Below are 14,256 nucleotides of genomic sequence, written 5' to 3' on the forward strand. Positions count from 1 at the left end.
TAAGCACTTCTAGGAAAGTCCTTGTCAGAAGCAAAATGGAGTGAAACACAGTGGATTATTTTTTTCAGTTGAGCTGTTTATATTTCAGAAGGTACCTTTACATTTAGTTTGATATTTACCAAAATAAATAGCACTGTGAGATTCTCTAAGAGCCTTGCTTAGGTCATGGCCCTGCTGTCGCTTGTGCTTCAACACTCGGCACAAGTTTCAGGCAGGGCTGAAGAGCTGCAAGCCAGATTGTGCACAGCTGGGAGTTTTAGATGAATCTGCAGGAGTTAGGCATCCACACGCCTTCATTTTCAGGAGAAATTGGGCTCCTGGTCTCCCTAAATTTGCTTGATTACCTTAGTCCATCAGCATTGACCTGTGACCTTAATGTAATGTAGCTGCATCAACTTACTCCTCCCCCACTCCTGGTTCTCTTGCCCACTGGGTGGAGAAATGGGTTGAGCTCCAGAACCAGGAAACGTCCACGAAGGGGCATTTTCAGCATACCGTGTATATCCAGTGATCCATTACCTGGTGAAATATTTCAAGAAGTTGTTGTGGTTTTGTTTGAATCAAGAAGTAGAAACTTGAATCACCCTGCATGAAGGACTATAATTCCTTTTTGAACCAGACATTGTGAAAATGATGAACTAGCTCTGGATTTATATCAACCAGCCTGTCCACTTGTACAGCAACTCTTCATTTAAATATATATATATTTCACTCTCTTACATCTCTGTTTATACATCCAGGTTAGATAAGGAAGGGCTCTGCCAAACTCCACTGAGTTAGTGGGGAGAATCCACCTAGCTCTGGTGGGTTTTGTGTGAGACCCCAGAAAATAAAGGACTTTTGTGAGTACCTGCAGGTAAAGGTACAAAGACATCAATATGCAAAAATGTCTCAGGTATAAATAAACCCTTTATGTGTATTAAAAAGGTCTTGTATTTCTTACCTTGAGGTAGTTCCATTTTGAAGGTTCAGTGGGGTTTATGATTTTATATATATTTATATATATAAAATCCCACATTTCCACACATACACAGACAATTATCAAAAACTGATGTTTTTAAATATTTCCTTCCATATATTGTCTTGAGACCTGGCAGCAGTATTTGACGGGGAGATGGTTTTTAAAGTAGTATTGATTCTGTAAAATAATAATAAAATGAGGATGATGTTGTATAGACTGCTGCTTGCAAAACACTGATATCAATATGTAAAATGAAATACTGTAACCTCTTCTTCAGTTGTTATCTATTTTAATATGTGCAAATATAAATCTACAAAGAATTTTATCGAGTTTTCTCAGTACCAGTATCCTGAGCTTCACGTTTACATTATATCTTGTTGTCATGATCTGTTTAATAATTACAATACCTGGAAGTTGTAATGCTGATTTTATTTAATCACATAAAACTTCTTACAGTTTACAGCTTACAGTAATCTAATGTTGTCAGGACATAAGTGTGAAAGTTTAAAGTGCTTTCCTAAAAACTGTCATTTGAATTTTGTGTTATATTGTAAAAGGTCCATTGGAAGCATATACTTTATGGTAGTTCCTTTACAATGCAATCTGTGAGCTTTATACTCCACACTTTACAAAGGTTTTTGCAATGGATAAAAGAAATGTAAAATCGTCCTCGGTCAAGATGTTGTGTTGTCTGTTGTGTTACACTGATCCTGGAAAATAACAGATCTGATTTACCACCTAGCTGTGTAGTTTGACTGATGTTAGAGGAGTGATTTCAGTGCGAATCTGGAGTTACACAGGTGTGTATTCAATGACTTTTACCTGGAGAAAGGCCAGCACAGAGAGGTTAGACGGGTCGCAATGACCAGGATTCTTACAGATCAGGTTTTGTTCGATAAATTTGCCTGTGAAACTAAAGAAATGCAAGGGTATTCAGGAACAAAGCTGTTACAGGTGAAGGAAGTATTTCACTTAATGTGCCATCTGAAGCTGTTGAGAAAATATTGTAATGCTAAAAACGTGTACTAATCACACAGATTTGTAGGTCATTAGTCCACAGTGTTGACTAGTGCCTTTGGGTATTTGGGAAGCAATCGTTAAAATAACTTTCTTGTTTAATGTATGGTTTGCTTATAATACATTTGTTATTCTGGCTGCATGCCAGTTCGAGTGTGCAGACTTCTTTCTGGAGATGTCTAGCAGCCAAACTGGAGTATCATAACTGCAGCAGTGTGAAAGATTCAGTTATGGCTTGTTGGGTCAATAAACCACAAACTCAAATTTAGCACCAATGCACTGTCAGACATTTAAGGCTACAGAACGATCAGATGCTTGTGAACATCTATGATACATTTCAATGCTTCTACACTAGTTTGCCAAACAGGCTTGTGTCAAATATTCACGTTTTAAGTGCCTAGTTATATATTTATGTAATAAAAACATGACTGTCTGCTGGGTAAATAAAATGAATACTTAACTTGACAAATTATTTGACTCTACATGTGCATAAGAATACAATTTACCTCCTCTGAATGCACATTCACATCAATCTGAACATGTATTTATCCAGGCTGGGAAACTGCCATCGAGTGTGAACACAGACTGTGCAGTAACAAAAAATGCTGCTTCAGTTAACTTTTTTTTTTTTTTTTTAATATGTATTGTTCAAAACATGCTCTGTCCCCTCTTGTCTCATAGGAAAATGGAGAAACTTTTGTAAAGTCTCTGCCTTCCCATTTTTTCAGCCAGAAATAGACATTTAATCATAATTTCATTTCCTGAGCATTTGCTTTCTTTTATGCAGCCAGTTTTTTAATGGTCTGTCTCTTAATAAAAAGGTAAGTGGGGAAACGGGAAGGCAGCCCACGGAGGGGATTTTCTGTTCCTCAGAAAAGTTCAAAATCTAAAGTAATACACCAAGGAAATGGAGGGCTGCTTTATTTTCTAATCTCTGCCTCCCCCCATGTTTTTTCCCCATCACTCTCCATCATTAAATACTATTTCATAAGCAAGTGATTTTCTTCTTACCAGCTGCTTCCATATTCAGCTCCATTTCATCTTGTGCCATTGCAGAACCTGTGCTTCTGAAATCACAATTAGTTACCATGGAAAGCAATTCAACAGCGTAATAAATACACTTGGAGGCCGCTCGCTCAGCTATGGATTAAAAAATAAAAAACATATATCCTCCAGAGAACTGGATCCAGATCACAGGCATATATGTTTATGGCCAAGTGTGTGCTTCCAGACACGTAAACGTAATTTTTTACTATATTTTCCTGGTATCCTGGATATGTGAGAACTGCACAGAATAGGAACCCCAACCAAGATGCAGCCCCAGTCCCTTGCAAACACTGCCCTCTGCTATGAGTCCTTTTTCCCTATCCTCTGCTTCATTTCTCTGTAAATATTCTCACCTTGAGTCTCCATGGCTCACAGTGGTACCACAGCCCACCAAGCCAGCTGGGTCCATCAGGTGCTGCTGCAGTGCCCTTGCCATCGACGCCCATCACTTCTTCCCCTGGTGTCGTACTGGCTCTGGACATTTTCCAGACAATAGGCTGAAGCTGCAGCTTGTAGTTTTGCCTAAAAGATAAAACCTGATGTTGAAGTACATCTCTTTTTATTATACTGCCTGCTTATCCCTGGCAGTTCCCAGCTAATGAAATTTTCCAGTAACAGGTCTGGATTCATTACCTGCCTCGAACAGTTTATATACCCCATCAGGCTGGTACAAAGAGCTGTGAACTTCTCCTATTAAAGTACCAGTAACTCATTACACTTAGAAGTCGATTAAACTGCAAGTTCCAGCCCCAACACTTAGTCATGTTTTCAATCAGAAGAGTTGTTGCAGGATTCAACAGCATGCGGCAAACAGAGCCAATCTAGTGCTAACCTCTGAATTATCCCTCAATTATCCCTTTCATTAAATAATTTATTATGTCAATAAATCAATGAATTTCCCTACTCTTATTATAGGAAACAAGATCATCAGATGCTTTCCCACCCAGCGCAGCAGCCTGAACATGTTTGATGTGGCTTTCAGTGACACCACACAGGAGAGCATCAGGGTGTACAAGAATGTGCCCGTCTGACCTAGAATGGGAAAAGCTTCCCATCTCTTCTGAGTCTTCACAGGAAAAGAGCTCACAGAATAAAAGCCACAGAAAATGCGTGAGAAAAGCGAGTTTTAGGTAAAAGTTTGGCTCACCTTGGAGTTAACAAGGTCATTAAGTTGGACTATAAAATAGAGCTACAGCAAATTGTAATAGAAACAAACACATGATGAAATTACAAGTGGTTTTGTTCTTCAGGTTTTCAAAACCAAGCGATTTGCCTTTATTAAAACTTGCTTTTAATATCTTTAGATTAAAAATAGTCGACTAGTTTTTGGCTGCATCTCACTTGGTTTGCTTCCCACACTTCCTTTTCTTTCCTGCTTTTGCCCACCCTTCTGGGTTCCCGTTTGTGCTGGGATGTCATTACAGCTTAAAACAATGAGCAGTGGTACAGTGACAGTGCCACAGGGAACCACATCACACACAGTGCAATTCAACATTTGGGAAATTTAAAAAAAAATCACCAATCTCTCCCATTAGAGATAAACAGCAGAGTGCAAATATTCTGTGTATTTTGGCTTTTGCAGTGATTTGGATTTGTATAACTGCATATTAGTCAATATGTGTTTGTGTTAAACAACCGAAGGGTAACAGCTTGTCTTATAGAGTAAGGCTGATGAATGAAATGTCACTTTGGCAGCTGGGTGCATGCAGCAAAGGGAAGGAGCCTGCCCTGGGGCTCGTGCTGTGTTCTGCCAAGCCCACACGGGCACCAAGCACAGACACAGGCATGGCTGGGCCAGAGGGATGTGATGAATTTAACTGCTTCCTTACTGCTGTGCAACTACCAATACCCATCAGGTGGCTGCTTTTAATTATTATTATTTCGTTATTTACCTCTTATTTAATAATTGTGCAGCTAACTTCCTTCATGATGTGCTTAGGCTTTGTGCAAAGGCACCAGGAAAATAAAAACACATCCCCTGGAATGCCATGTCCCAGTATCTGTCGAAGTATCCTGGCATTTGCTCGCCCCAAAGCATCAGTTCTGCCAAATAGCTCCAGCTAAAGTGGGAGTGTGAAGCTGCCATGCACAGGCACCTGTTTGCCAGATGAAGAAGGGGGTGCAGGCAGTCCCCCACAGCCCAAGGGCTCCCTGGGGGCACATGGAGAGCTCGGGCTGCCTCTGGGAGCTGCAAGCACTGCCAGAGGCGCAGGGCTGTAGGCTGGGCACGCATGGATTTTGTGTGGCTTGGGCCAGCAGTGCTTGACTACAATTTTACAGTATGGTGCATTCAAATCACTTTTCTCCAATTAAGTTGTAGATCTCCATAAAAATATGTAAGACTCAAGAAAATAAGAGGAACGTACAAATACAGGCTTGGATTTTTTTTTTTTCAGTCACGGTTGCATCTTAGATACTGTAAAAGCCAGGTTTTTTAAGTCAGTGGAAGTCATTAGAAATCCTCCCTTCTGTATTGATGAGGTTTGGATCAGGCTCAGCCCTATGCACAAGGGCTTTTGCTTCTCATTTAACACAAACAGAAGATTTCAAGACTTCATTTCATTCACAAATGTATGTTCTGCTCCTCCTGCCTTCTCCCCATCTCCCATTAGGAGCCTCCCTCAGGGTGTTCATTAGGGCCTGCGCTGATGACCCCACGAGCAGCTCAGCCCTGTGCCAGCCCTGCAGGCTGGGCCTGTCCCATCTCATCCCTCTGCAGCAGGGTGCTGTCAGCCCATTGCTTTCACCTCCTTGTGCAAACATGCTTGGTGTGTTACTTAATTTGAAGGGGGAGGCGAGCACTCCATCAGGCTGAAAAACAATGACACCACGCTAATGAAGGCAGCGAAGCAGCTGAACCAAAGTGAGCCCTCTGCTTCAGCAGAAAACAAAAATAATTGAAATTGCAAATGCCAGCTCCTCCAAGACACGGCAGAATTAGCAGGTGTGAGCACTGTTTGCTGGCGGACAGGTTCCTTCCCAAACCCATGCTTGTCTTTAACATGCAGCAATCCACCACAACAGGACGATCAGGGACAAGAACTGCTGATCCCCAGCCTCCTGAGACAAAACTGCAATTTAAAATGGAAACTAGGCCAGGGGGGAGCACATCACAGAGGTACAAGGAGCTGGGAGCCACATCCACATTGCTGGCAGTGAACAGGGGCCTGCGCTGCTGAACCCGCAGGCCAGGGACCTTCCCTTTTAGGACAAACCCATGGTTTCCACAGGAGTCTCCCCCTCCTCCCAGTCAGCTCTGGGCAGGGCAGGAGGCAGGAACTGAGGTTTTTGAGGAGAGAAAAGGCTGCTGACAAGCTCTTGGCACATCTTTGTGCCACATATCTGCAGAAAGCCAGCCAAGAAAGACTGCAGCCTGGAACCAGGGCCAAATTCATGCTTCCACAGAGCTGAACTTGGTCACAGAGCCCTGCTGCGAGCTCCGGCTCCACCGCAGGCACCTGGCCAGGCCTGCACCGCATGTGCTGCTCCCACTCCTCCCCACAGCCTCTGTGTTGGGTTTCCACAGATGAAGACCTACCAGCACACTCTGTTTATCAGGGCGAGATTGGGCAATCTCAGCGTTGCTGATTTGGGAGGCAGAGTGGAAACTTTTGACATTTGCGTCTTCTGCCCATTGACCACGAACAAGGTCCCCCCCGCCCCGCTCCCGCTGGGGACAGCGGCTCTATGGAAACACCGCTGGACATCATTATTTATGGTGCTTTAGTCACCCTGGAAACAAAGTAGATGCTACCAGACATGACTTTTAACACAGCTAATTATGTCATTAGTGTCAGTGCCACTTAACGACTGGCATATACCTTCCCAGGACAACGCTGGCAGCATCTCCATGGGGATGACCCCGCTCCGTGCCACAGTGGGGACACACGCAGGGTGCTCCAGCACTGTGGGGTGGCCTGGTGGCTGGCCGTGGCCATGCAATATCACCAGGGGCACGCTTGTCAGGGAACCCAGAGCCAAAGCTCATCTCAGCTGCTATCCCAACAGCTCTGCAGCTCCATGGGGCATTTCCATGTCAGCAGAAGGCTTGGCTCTCCTCCTCCAGCTAAGAAGCTGAGCCCCCCTCCTTTAGCTTGCCTCAGCTCTTTTGGGGACCATCTTTATTAAAATTAAATTTATGGGCAGAATATATTTCTTTACCTAGCTGTTACAAATCCAGTGAAAGACACTTCATAGAAAGTTTGGGGTAAAACTTGGGATTATTTTATTTTATTTTTTAAAGACTTTCCCCAATATGCTATGCATTTGCTAAAAAATCCTGTTTGGGGGACAAGAAACCGCTCATGACTTCAGTTGGATTTTGTAAACACCCTGCCCCAAAACATTTCCCACTGACACTCCTGTGCGCAGTACTTCAGCCTTTCCTTTCCAAAGGAGGCTTTCAACTCTAACTTACGGAAGCAAAACAAGTGATTAAATGGGAAAAAGAAAAACAGACTAAAAGCAAAGTGAAAACCATGAAGAGGATCTGTCTCCAAGCCATGCCTCACCATGGCATGGGAGACCTCCAGCTGCAGGCAGGGAGCCCTTGCAGGCTCTAATGAGAGCTATAACGACCTCCTCTGCATTTAATTCCACTCTGTGCCCTTTGCCCCAGTGGGCAGGGATCAGGGCTGTGTACTCACAGCAGAAGTTGTGCCTTTGTTCTTCTGGGCTCATAATAATGCCTCTTATTTCCTCCTCAGCTCTACATACCTGGAGCCAACTTGTTGTTGATGGGGCATCACAAAGTCTAACGGTATCATAACCACACAGAGGTTTCGGGGCAATGCACACATTTCAACAGGCTGATCCTCAACACGGGCAGGTGGCACCTTTCCATGGTGAAGCACAGGGATCACTTCCATAGAAATGAAAAACTGATTTAATCTCAATATTTCTCTGGGGCTGGGGCAGAAAGCAAGAAGGGACCACAGGTGAAATGGGAGCTGGCAGCCAGCATGATGCCTGCAGCACTCTGCAGCCCAGGGCAACACAGGAAAATAGACACAGGGATGGGTGGGTGGGCTATGCCAGGAGAGCTCCACACAGCCACCAGGAATTCTTTTCCAGAAGCGTGGGAATTGGCTTTTCTTGTTCCCCCTGGCCTGGGGAAGATGAATTGCTTCGCTAGCAGATGATCAACTTCATATCCAGCTCAGCTGGGGACTGGCCTGGTACAGGAGCAAAACTTTAACGGAGAATATGTAAACTAGTGGGGAGACAGATGCTGTGGATTTGAGCCCAAAGCACCGAGAATAAATCCAAGTGCCTTGTGGATGTTTTTCAACAGAAAACAAATAGTGTAATTTTAAAGAAGGCAGTAAGGAATCAGTCTTCTGGGGGTTTGGGTTTCAGCTACATACTTTAGACGTAATGGCATTTTTTAGTCTTTTGATGCTCATGTTTACCCCACCATGTTCAGCGGTCCCTATCACTCTGCAGGAGCAGGACCAGCTCCCCTTGGACATGGGCACAGCCACCTCTGCCACCTGCTTCACAACCCTGCAAACTGGAAGTCTCTTACTGCAAGGCTTGGGCTTGAGGACACTTGTTCCTGCATTGGTCCCATCCCTTTCCAGCCCAGCTGAAACCAGCAGCAGGCAGGGAGGTCTGGAACACGACCCCATCTGGCAGGATGGCATGGTGGCAATGCCTCCAGCTTCCCACAACAAAGCCTTGGGGGAAGGATGGACTGAGGGTCCCAAACACACTGGCAGAGCCTGGTTGTTGCTGTTCTCCATGTAACACACCCTAAGCAAGCCAGAGTGATGCTGGTACACGTGCAATACAGGCAGCACCTTTCCTCAAGTCCTTTTTAAAAACCAAGAGCTGGAAGATAAATTCGGTCCTGAAGGCAGTGCAAATCCAAAGAGACTTCGCAGAAGCCTCTCCCATGCCCACCACCACCAGACTCTGCCCCCAGGTGTCAATTATTTTGAAATTGAATCCAGCTGAAGAACACCTGCTCATAAATATCCACAAATCCACCCACATCCTGTTTGCATCATCACTGGTGTACTTTGGTGGGAAAGAACATGAATAAATGACTGACTCACAATGCCTTATTTCTCAAATTTCATGCAGTTTGGGAGTTTTCCTTGTATTTGACATTAAGATGCTTGTTCCTTTTATAACCTTCATTACACATTAGGAAGAATGCATGCAGACCCAAATAGCTCTTGAATTTATAAATATGCTGCAATTGATGTATTTCATTTTACAATTATTGTGATAAACAAACGGGATATTTCAGTAATGCTTGAATGTGCTCTGTAAGTAATGCCTTTCATTGTCCTTTAATTGTATGTATTTGGTAAATGAGCTTTAAAGGTTGAATTAGTATTCATTAGGCACAGGCTACCATACATTTTCTGCAACAGAGATAAAATAACCATTTCCTCTAGTCATGCCACAGCTGAGTGGCAGCCCAGTGCAATGCACTTTTATTACAGGTATATGTTACCATTTCTTTGCAGACAAGGTCCAATTAGGAAGGTTACAAAGTGGTTATTTTTAGTTAATGGTGGTGTAATGAACATAGGTGTGTGCACTTACCAATTTTCTTATTTTCAGACTCAGAGAAGCAGGGATCAAGCTCTTCCACGTAAGCTAACCTAACCCCTAAAATTAATGAAGCTCCACTAATTTGTCAGGAATGTTATATCTGCATCAGTGCCTCAACTTCACAGCTTCATACATCCCCATGTCATAAAAAGGCAGGCAGGTAACACACAGGTTAGAAACCAGCTGGCAGAGTGATGCCCACAGGTGTCCAGTCTCAGCACAGCAGCTATCACCCAGGATGCACATTTTGCAACCCTTTGCATAATGAAACAAAAACCCATGAGGACACAAAAGCTTCTGTATTCCTGCCCAATTTCTGGCCAGCAGAACCAAAGGCTTTAATAACCCAAACGTTCAGAGCCAGGGACGGTTTTTCCTAGTGGATTAATGAAAGCATGACCTGACAACTCACTAGGCATTAGGTCTCAACACAGCAGAAAACACATAGGCAGGAGGCCAAGAACAGCAGAGGCTGAAGCAGGTTTGGAAGCCCCAAACCCAGCACAGCATCCCAGCTGCAGCTCATGGCATTAAGGAGCAGCTACATGTAAAGCCAGGCTACCCACAGCAGCCCCTCCTGCTCCCCACTCACAACATTTCTGCCTCTGCTGAGCCCAGGGTAAAACATGACAGAAGGAACACACAAAGAAGCAACACAAAACCAAACAGACAAGCTATAAAAATAAGTTAAAATTAAGGCTAAGAAATTCAGATTATTACAATTTTCATCTTCCCGTACAGGCTTCCCCATAAGGCTGTTAAAGCAAGGCAGTGCAAAGAAAGCACAGAGGGTGGGTTCAAACTCAAAAAAGGCACCACTTGTTAGAATAACAGCATATCAGATGGTGAGAAAAATTTGGAACTAGAAGTTTGCATACAGCAATAAAATAGCATGATAAAACACAGAATTTAACATGCTCTTGATTTGGCTCTAAATTGCAACAAATGGAAGAAGCCCTGATCAGTGAGCAAATAGGACGTGCTTCATACAGACCAAAACGGGTCAAGCAGCCAATAACTCCATAAATATTTAAATGGCAACAGAGCAGCCCATCGTGTGTATTGCCTGGGGATTTAGGCTAAATAAATGAAGTTGGCCTTTCCAACCTCATCATCTGTGATTCAGTAAATATTGGGGGTACTCAGTCACTGAGTACAGACACTGAAAAAATAAAACAAAAAACAACACCCACATGCACAGAATTTTAAAAGCAAATAAATTCTGGTTTCCAGACTCAAGAGAAGGAAAAGATTAGTTTTTTTAAGTGAGAACAATGAAGAATTAAGTTATTTTGTTGCTTGCAGAAAGGCATCTGAAATTACAAGTAAATAATGTGCGCTGACATCTACAGTCACCATAGAAATAGTTACTTGTGATGAGGGGGAAATAAGATGAACAAATGAACACCCCAGAAAGTAGCAGACCTGTTTGCTTTCTCTAAAGAGTTAGTTGGCTTCTCTGCCCAGTAGTCTCAGTTTTACTTTTCTATTTGCAAAATTAAACACACACGTGCTGGGAACAGTGTTTGCACAGTCACCATGCACCCGTTCCCCTTCACAGGGCTGTCATTACTGAGGTAACAGAGGGGATGGGAAAACCCCAGCATCACTTCTGTTAGCCAAAGGCTTGCCAGCAAGGACACCTGGGGCTCTCTGCCTGTACCACAGAGCCCTAGGGCTGAGCTCACCCCCAAATAAAACCTTCCTTGCCCAGGTTGTGGGGTGCTGACCATTCAGAGGATGCAGAGCAGGAAGAGGTTTTGTAGCCTGCAGACAAATTTGACCTCTAACAAGAGCAGAAAGGCAGCTTTTAGCCTTACCTGCAGCTTTGATGCCCAATCCCAAACAGGGTTTCCCTCCATCCCCTGGTTTGGGAACAGGAACAGCCTTTACCCCCCAACAGCTCTCCAGAGGAGGGCAGCACCCCCAGCCTCTCCTTTTAGCTAGCCTGGAACACCTGGTAGCAATTTCTGGTGGAAGATAAGCAGCTTCTAATTAGCAGTCAGGTCATTTGTCACCTGTTCCCACTGAACAGCACGTGTTGGGTGCTCAGCACCCGCCCAGCACTCCTCCCCCTGGTCCAGCCCAGCAACCTGTGCTTGCAGGAGCCAGGGCAACGTTTGGTGCAGTAGCTGGCAGTGAGGAAAGTTTATTTCTTGTAGCACTGACAGGGCTGCAGCATTTCATTACCTGCTGGTAATGAGGTTCGCCGAGGCGTGACCCCTCTCCGGGAGGCGGCTGCGAGCGATGAATCAGAGCTGCTCTGCTCCAGCTGAGAAACACGGCCTGCGTCGGAAAGCTGCACCCCCAGAAGTTTGGTGAGGGCTGGTGCCATGAAAAGCACACAGAGGAGAGGGAAGAAATGTTTGAAGGGTTGTGAGACAATCCCGATGCCTGCTCTAGCTGTTTATCAGCTCGTGGGTGCTGGCAGCAGCCTTCCTGCACCCGCTGTCCTGCCCCAGCAGTAACTGGAGCCCATTTTCCTGCTCTGCTGCAGCACTCAGCCGAAGGGCAGGATGAGGCCACTATGCTGAGCATGTTGTGGGCTGTGCTGCCCCTTGTAGCTATTAGCTCTGCTTCCCTGGTTAATTAAGTGCTTAGATGCAAAACTGGTGCGGAGATGAGCAGGGAGGGAGAGGAGCAGGGAGGAAGAACGCTATTTTAAGCAAAGCCTTTCGTTAATCGGGGTGGAAATTTACTGAGGAGAGGAGACCTGTGCATAAGCAGCAGTGCTTTCCCAGGTTTCTGCTTGGAAAATACCCAGGTAATGATGGGTGTGGGCTCAGCCTGTGCAAAGGAAAACCAAAGCACTGAACTTGGAGGAGCGCTGTGGAGAACTTCTGTAGCTGATAGCTCCGGGCTACAAAACGCATTCTGACATGTATCGATTCAGCAGAAAGTCTATAATATGTAATAATGCCACTTTGTCATTTTCTATCCAATTATTTCTGCTCCCTGTCCCTGGGATTTCCCAGCTGAGAGTTATGAAGTGAGCAGGGAGCAACCTCTGCCTTCTGCTTGCTCAGAAAAAAAAAGACGCAGCCAGTGCTGGAGTAGCTGCTGAAATCCCTTGGTTTAGGCTGGGCAAGGAGGAGGCTCCTATGGCCAAAACACTCCCTGCTCCGCTCTGGGATTCTCCCAGATGTGCCTGCCCCAGGAAGGTGACACTCAGCATTGCCATACTGCAGATGCCCACCAGCCCCTACAGCAGCGGAGCAGGAGCTGTGGCTGAGGGCCTGGTGGTGGCCACAACCAGCAAGACGTCACAGCAGCAGCCATTGTTGGGAACAAAAAGCAATCTGTTCTTAAAATTTGGGAAAAAAAAAAAGTCTGAATTAGAGAAAAAAACAACCATGTGGATAAGACTGATGCACAGCACCTCTCAGCTCCTGATGAATCATTTCCCATCCAGCCAGGCAGATGCGCTCTGCAAATGAAAGGAGAAGGGCCAGGCTCAGGGAACATCTGTAGAGATCAGGGAAATAGGACGCTTGTTCTGGCACTTGCCTTGTGCCCCCTCTCAAAGAAAGGCCGTTGAAATGTTAACATCCAAATACCCAGAGCACTAATACTTGCAAAAGACAGATGACCTCCTCGTTTCCCCTGTCATCCAGCATTTAGTCATCTCGCACACCGTGATAAAAAGCAAAATTATGCTGTGCAAACGAAGTGAACTTTCACATCAGCTCATCTGCTTCTTTTCCCTTAAACGTTGCAATTATTGTTTCTATTGCACAATCACTCCTTACTGCGCTGGATGCATTATTAATATGGAGGAGCACAGGCTCTTTTACGAGCTGTTAACATTCATTAGCACTCTGGGTCCCAACACAGAGCCAACCTTTCCCCTGCTCATTCCCATTCACGGCGTGGCACCGACAGCAGCGGGGATGGGGATGGGAATGGCACTGATGGAGAATTCCTCTGGTGGCTTCACTGGGCTCTGGTCCGACATCAGGCCATGCATTATCCCGCTCCTCACAGTTGCCCCCGGAGACAGGACGAGGCTGGGTGATAATTATCTGGGTTCCCATTGAGCTCCAGGGGTTGCTGGAGGATTTGTTCTTGCTGTCCCGTGCAATCACATCATCGTGGGGTCAGGGCTCCCCTACTTGGAGGCCAGGCAGGCTGAGTGGCTGATGCTTACCGTGGGGCTTTGCCATGCCCACGAGGAGAGAAATGTTGAAAAAACAGCCAAACTTTTCTAAAACAGAATCGTTTGCTTAACCACAATGATCCAAAACTCATGGTTCTCCTTAATGTGTAGATAAAAGACGAAAGGTGAGGTGCCCGAGTGTGGCTGCACAGAGCGGGGCTGCTCCCCGGCCTGCTGCTCCTCCTGCGCCTCAATGCAGGCTCAGCAGTGACCCCAGACTGTTCCCACAGCTGAGGCTTTGCTCTGCTGAACTTTTATGAAAGAAATGAGGGATGGGGACCGGGAGTGCTCCAAAGGGAGTATTTGCATCTCCCAAAAGCGTTGCTACTGCTGAAGCTTGCTGGCAGGCGGTGGGCGCAGGCTGGCAGGCGGCCTGGGAAATGAAGCCAGCTCATGGGTGGCTTCCTCTGTGCTTGGTACGAAGTCCTGGGGACACCAGTGTGGTGAGGACGTGACACTGGGGCTGACAGGGGCCCCGAGGAGCTGCCCCCAGCTCCTCCAGGCCTGC

Source organism: Aythya marila, assembly GCF_965140915.1.
Source record: "Aythya marila genome assembly, chromosome: 13".
NCBI classification, from domain to species: domain Eukaryota; kingdom Metazoa; phylum Chordata; class Aves; order Anseriformes; family Anatidae; genus Aythya; species Aythya marila.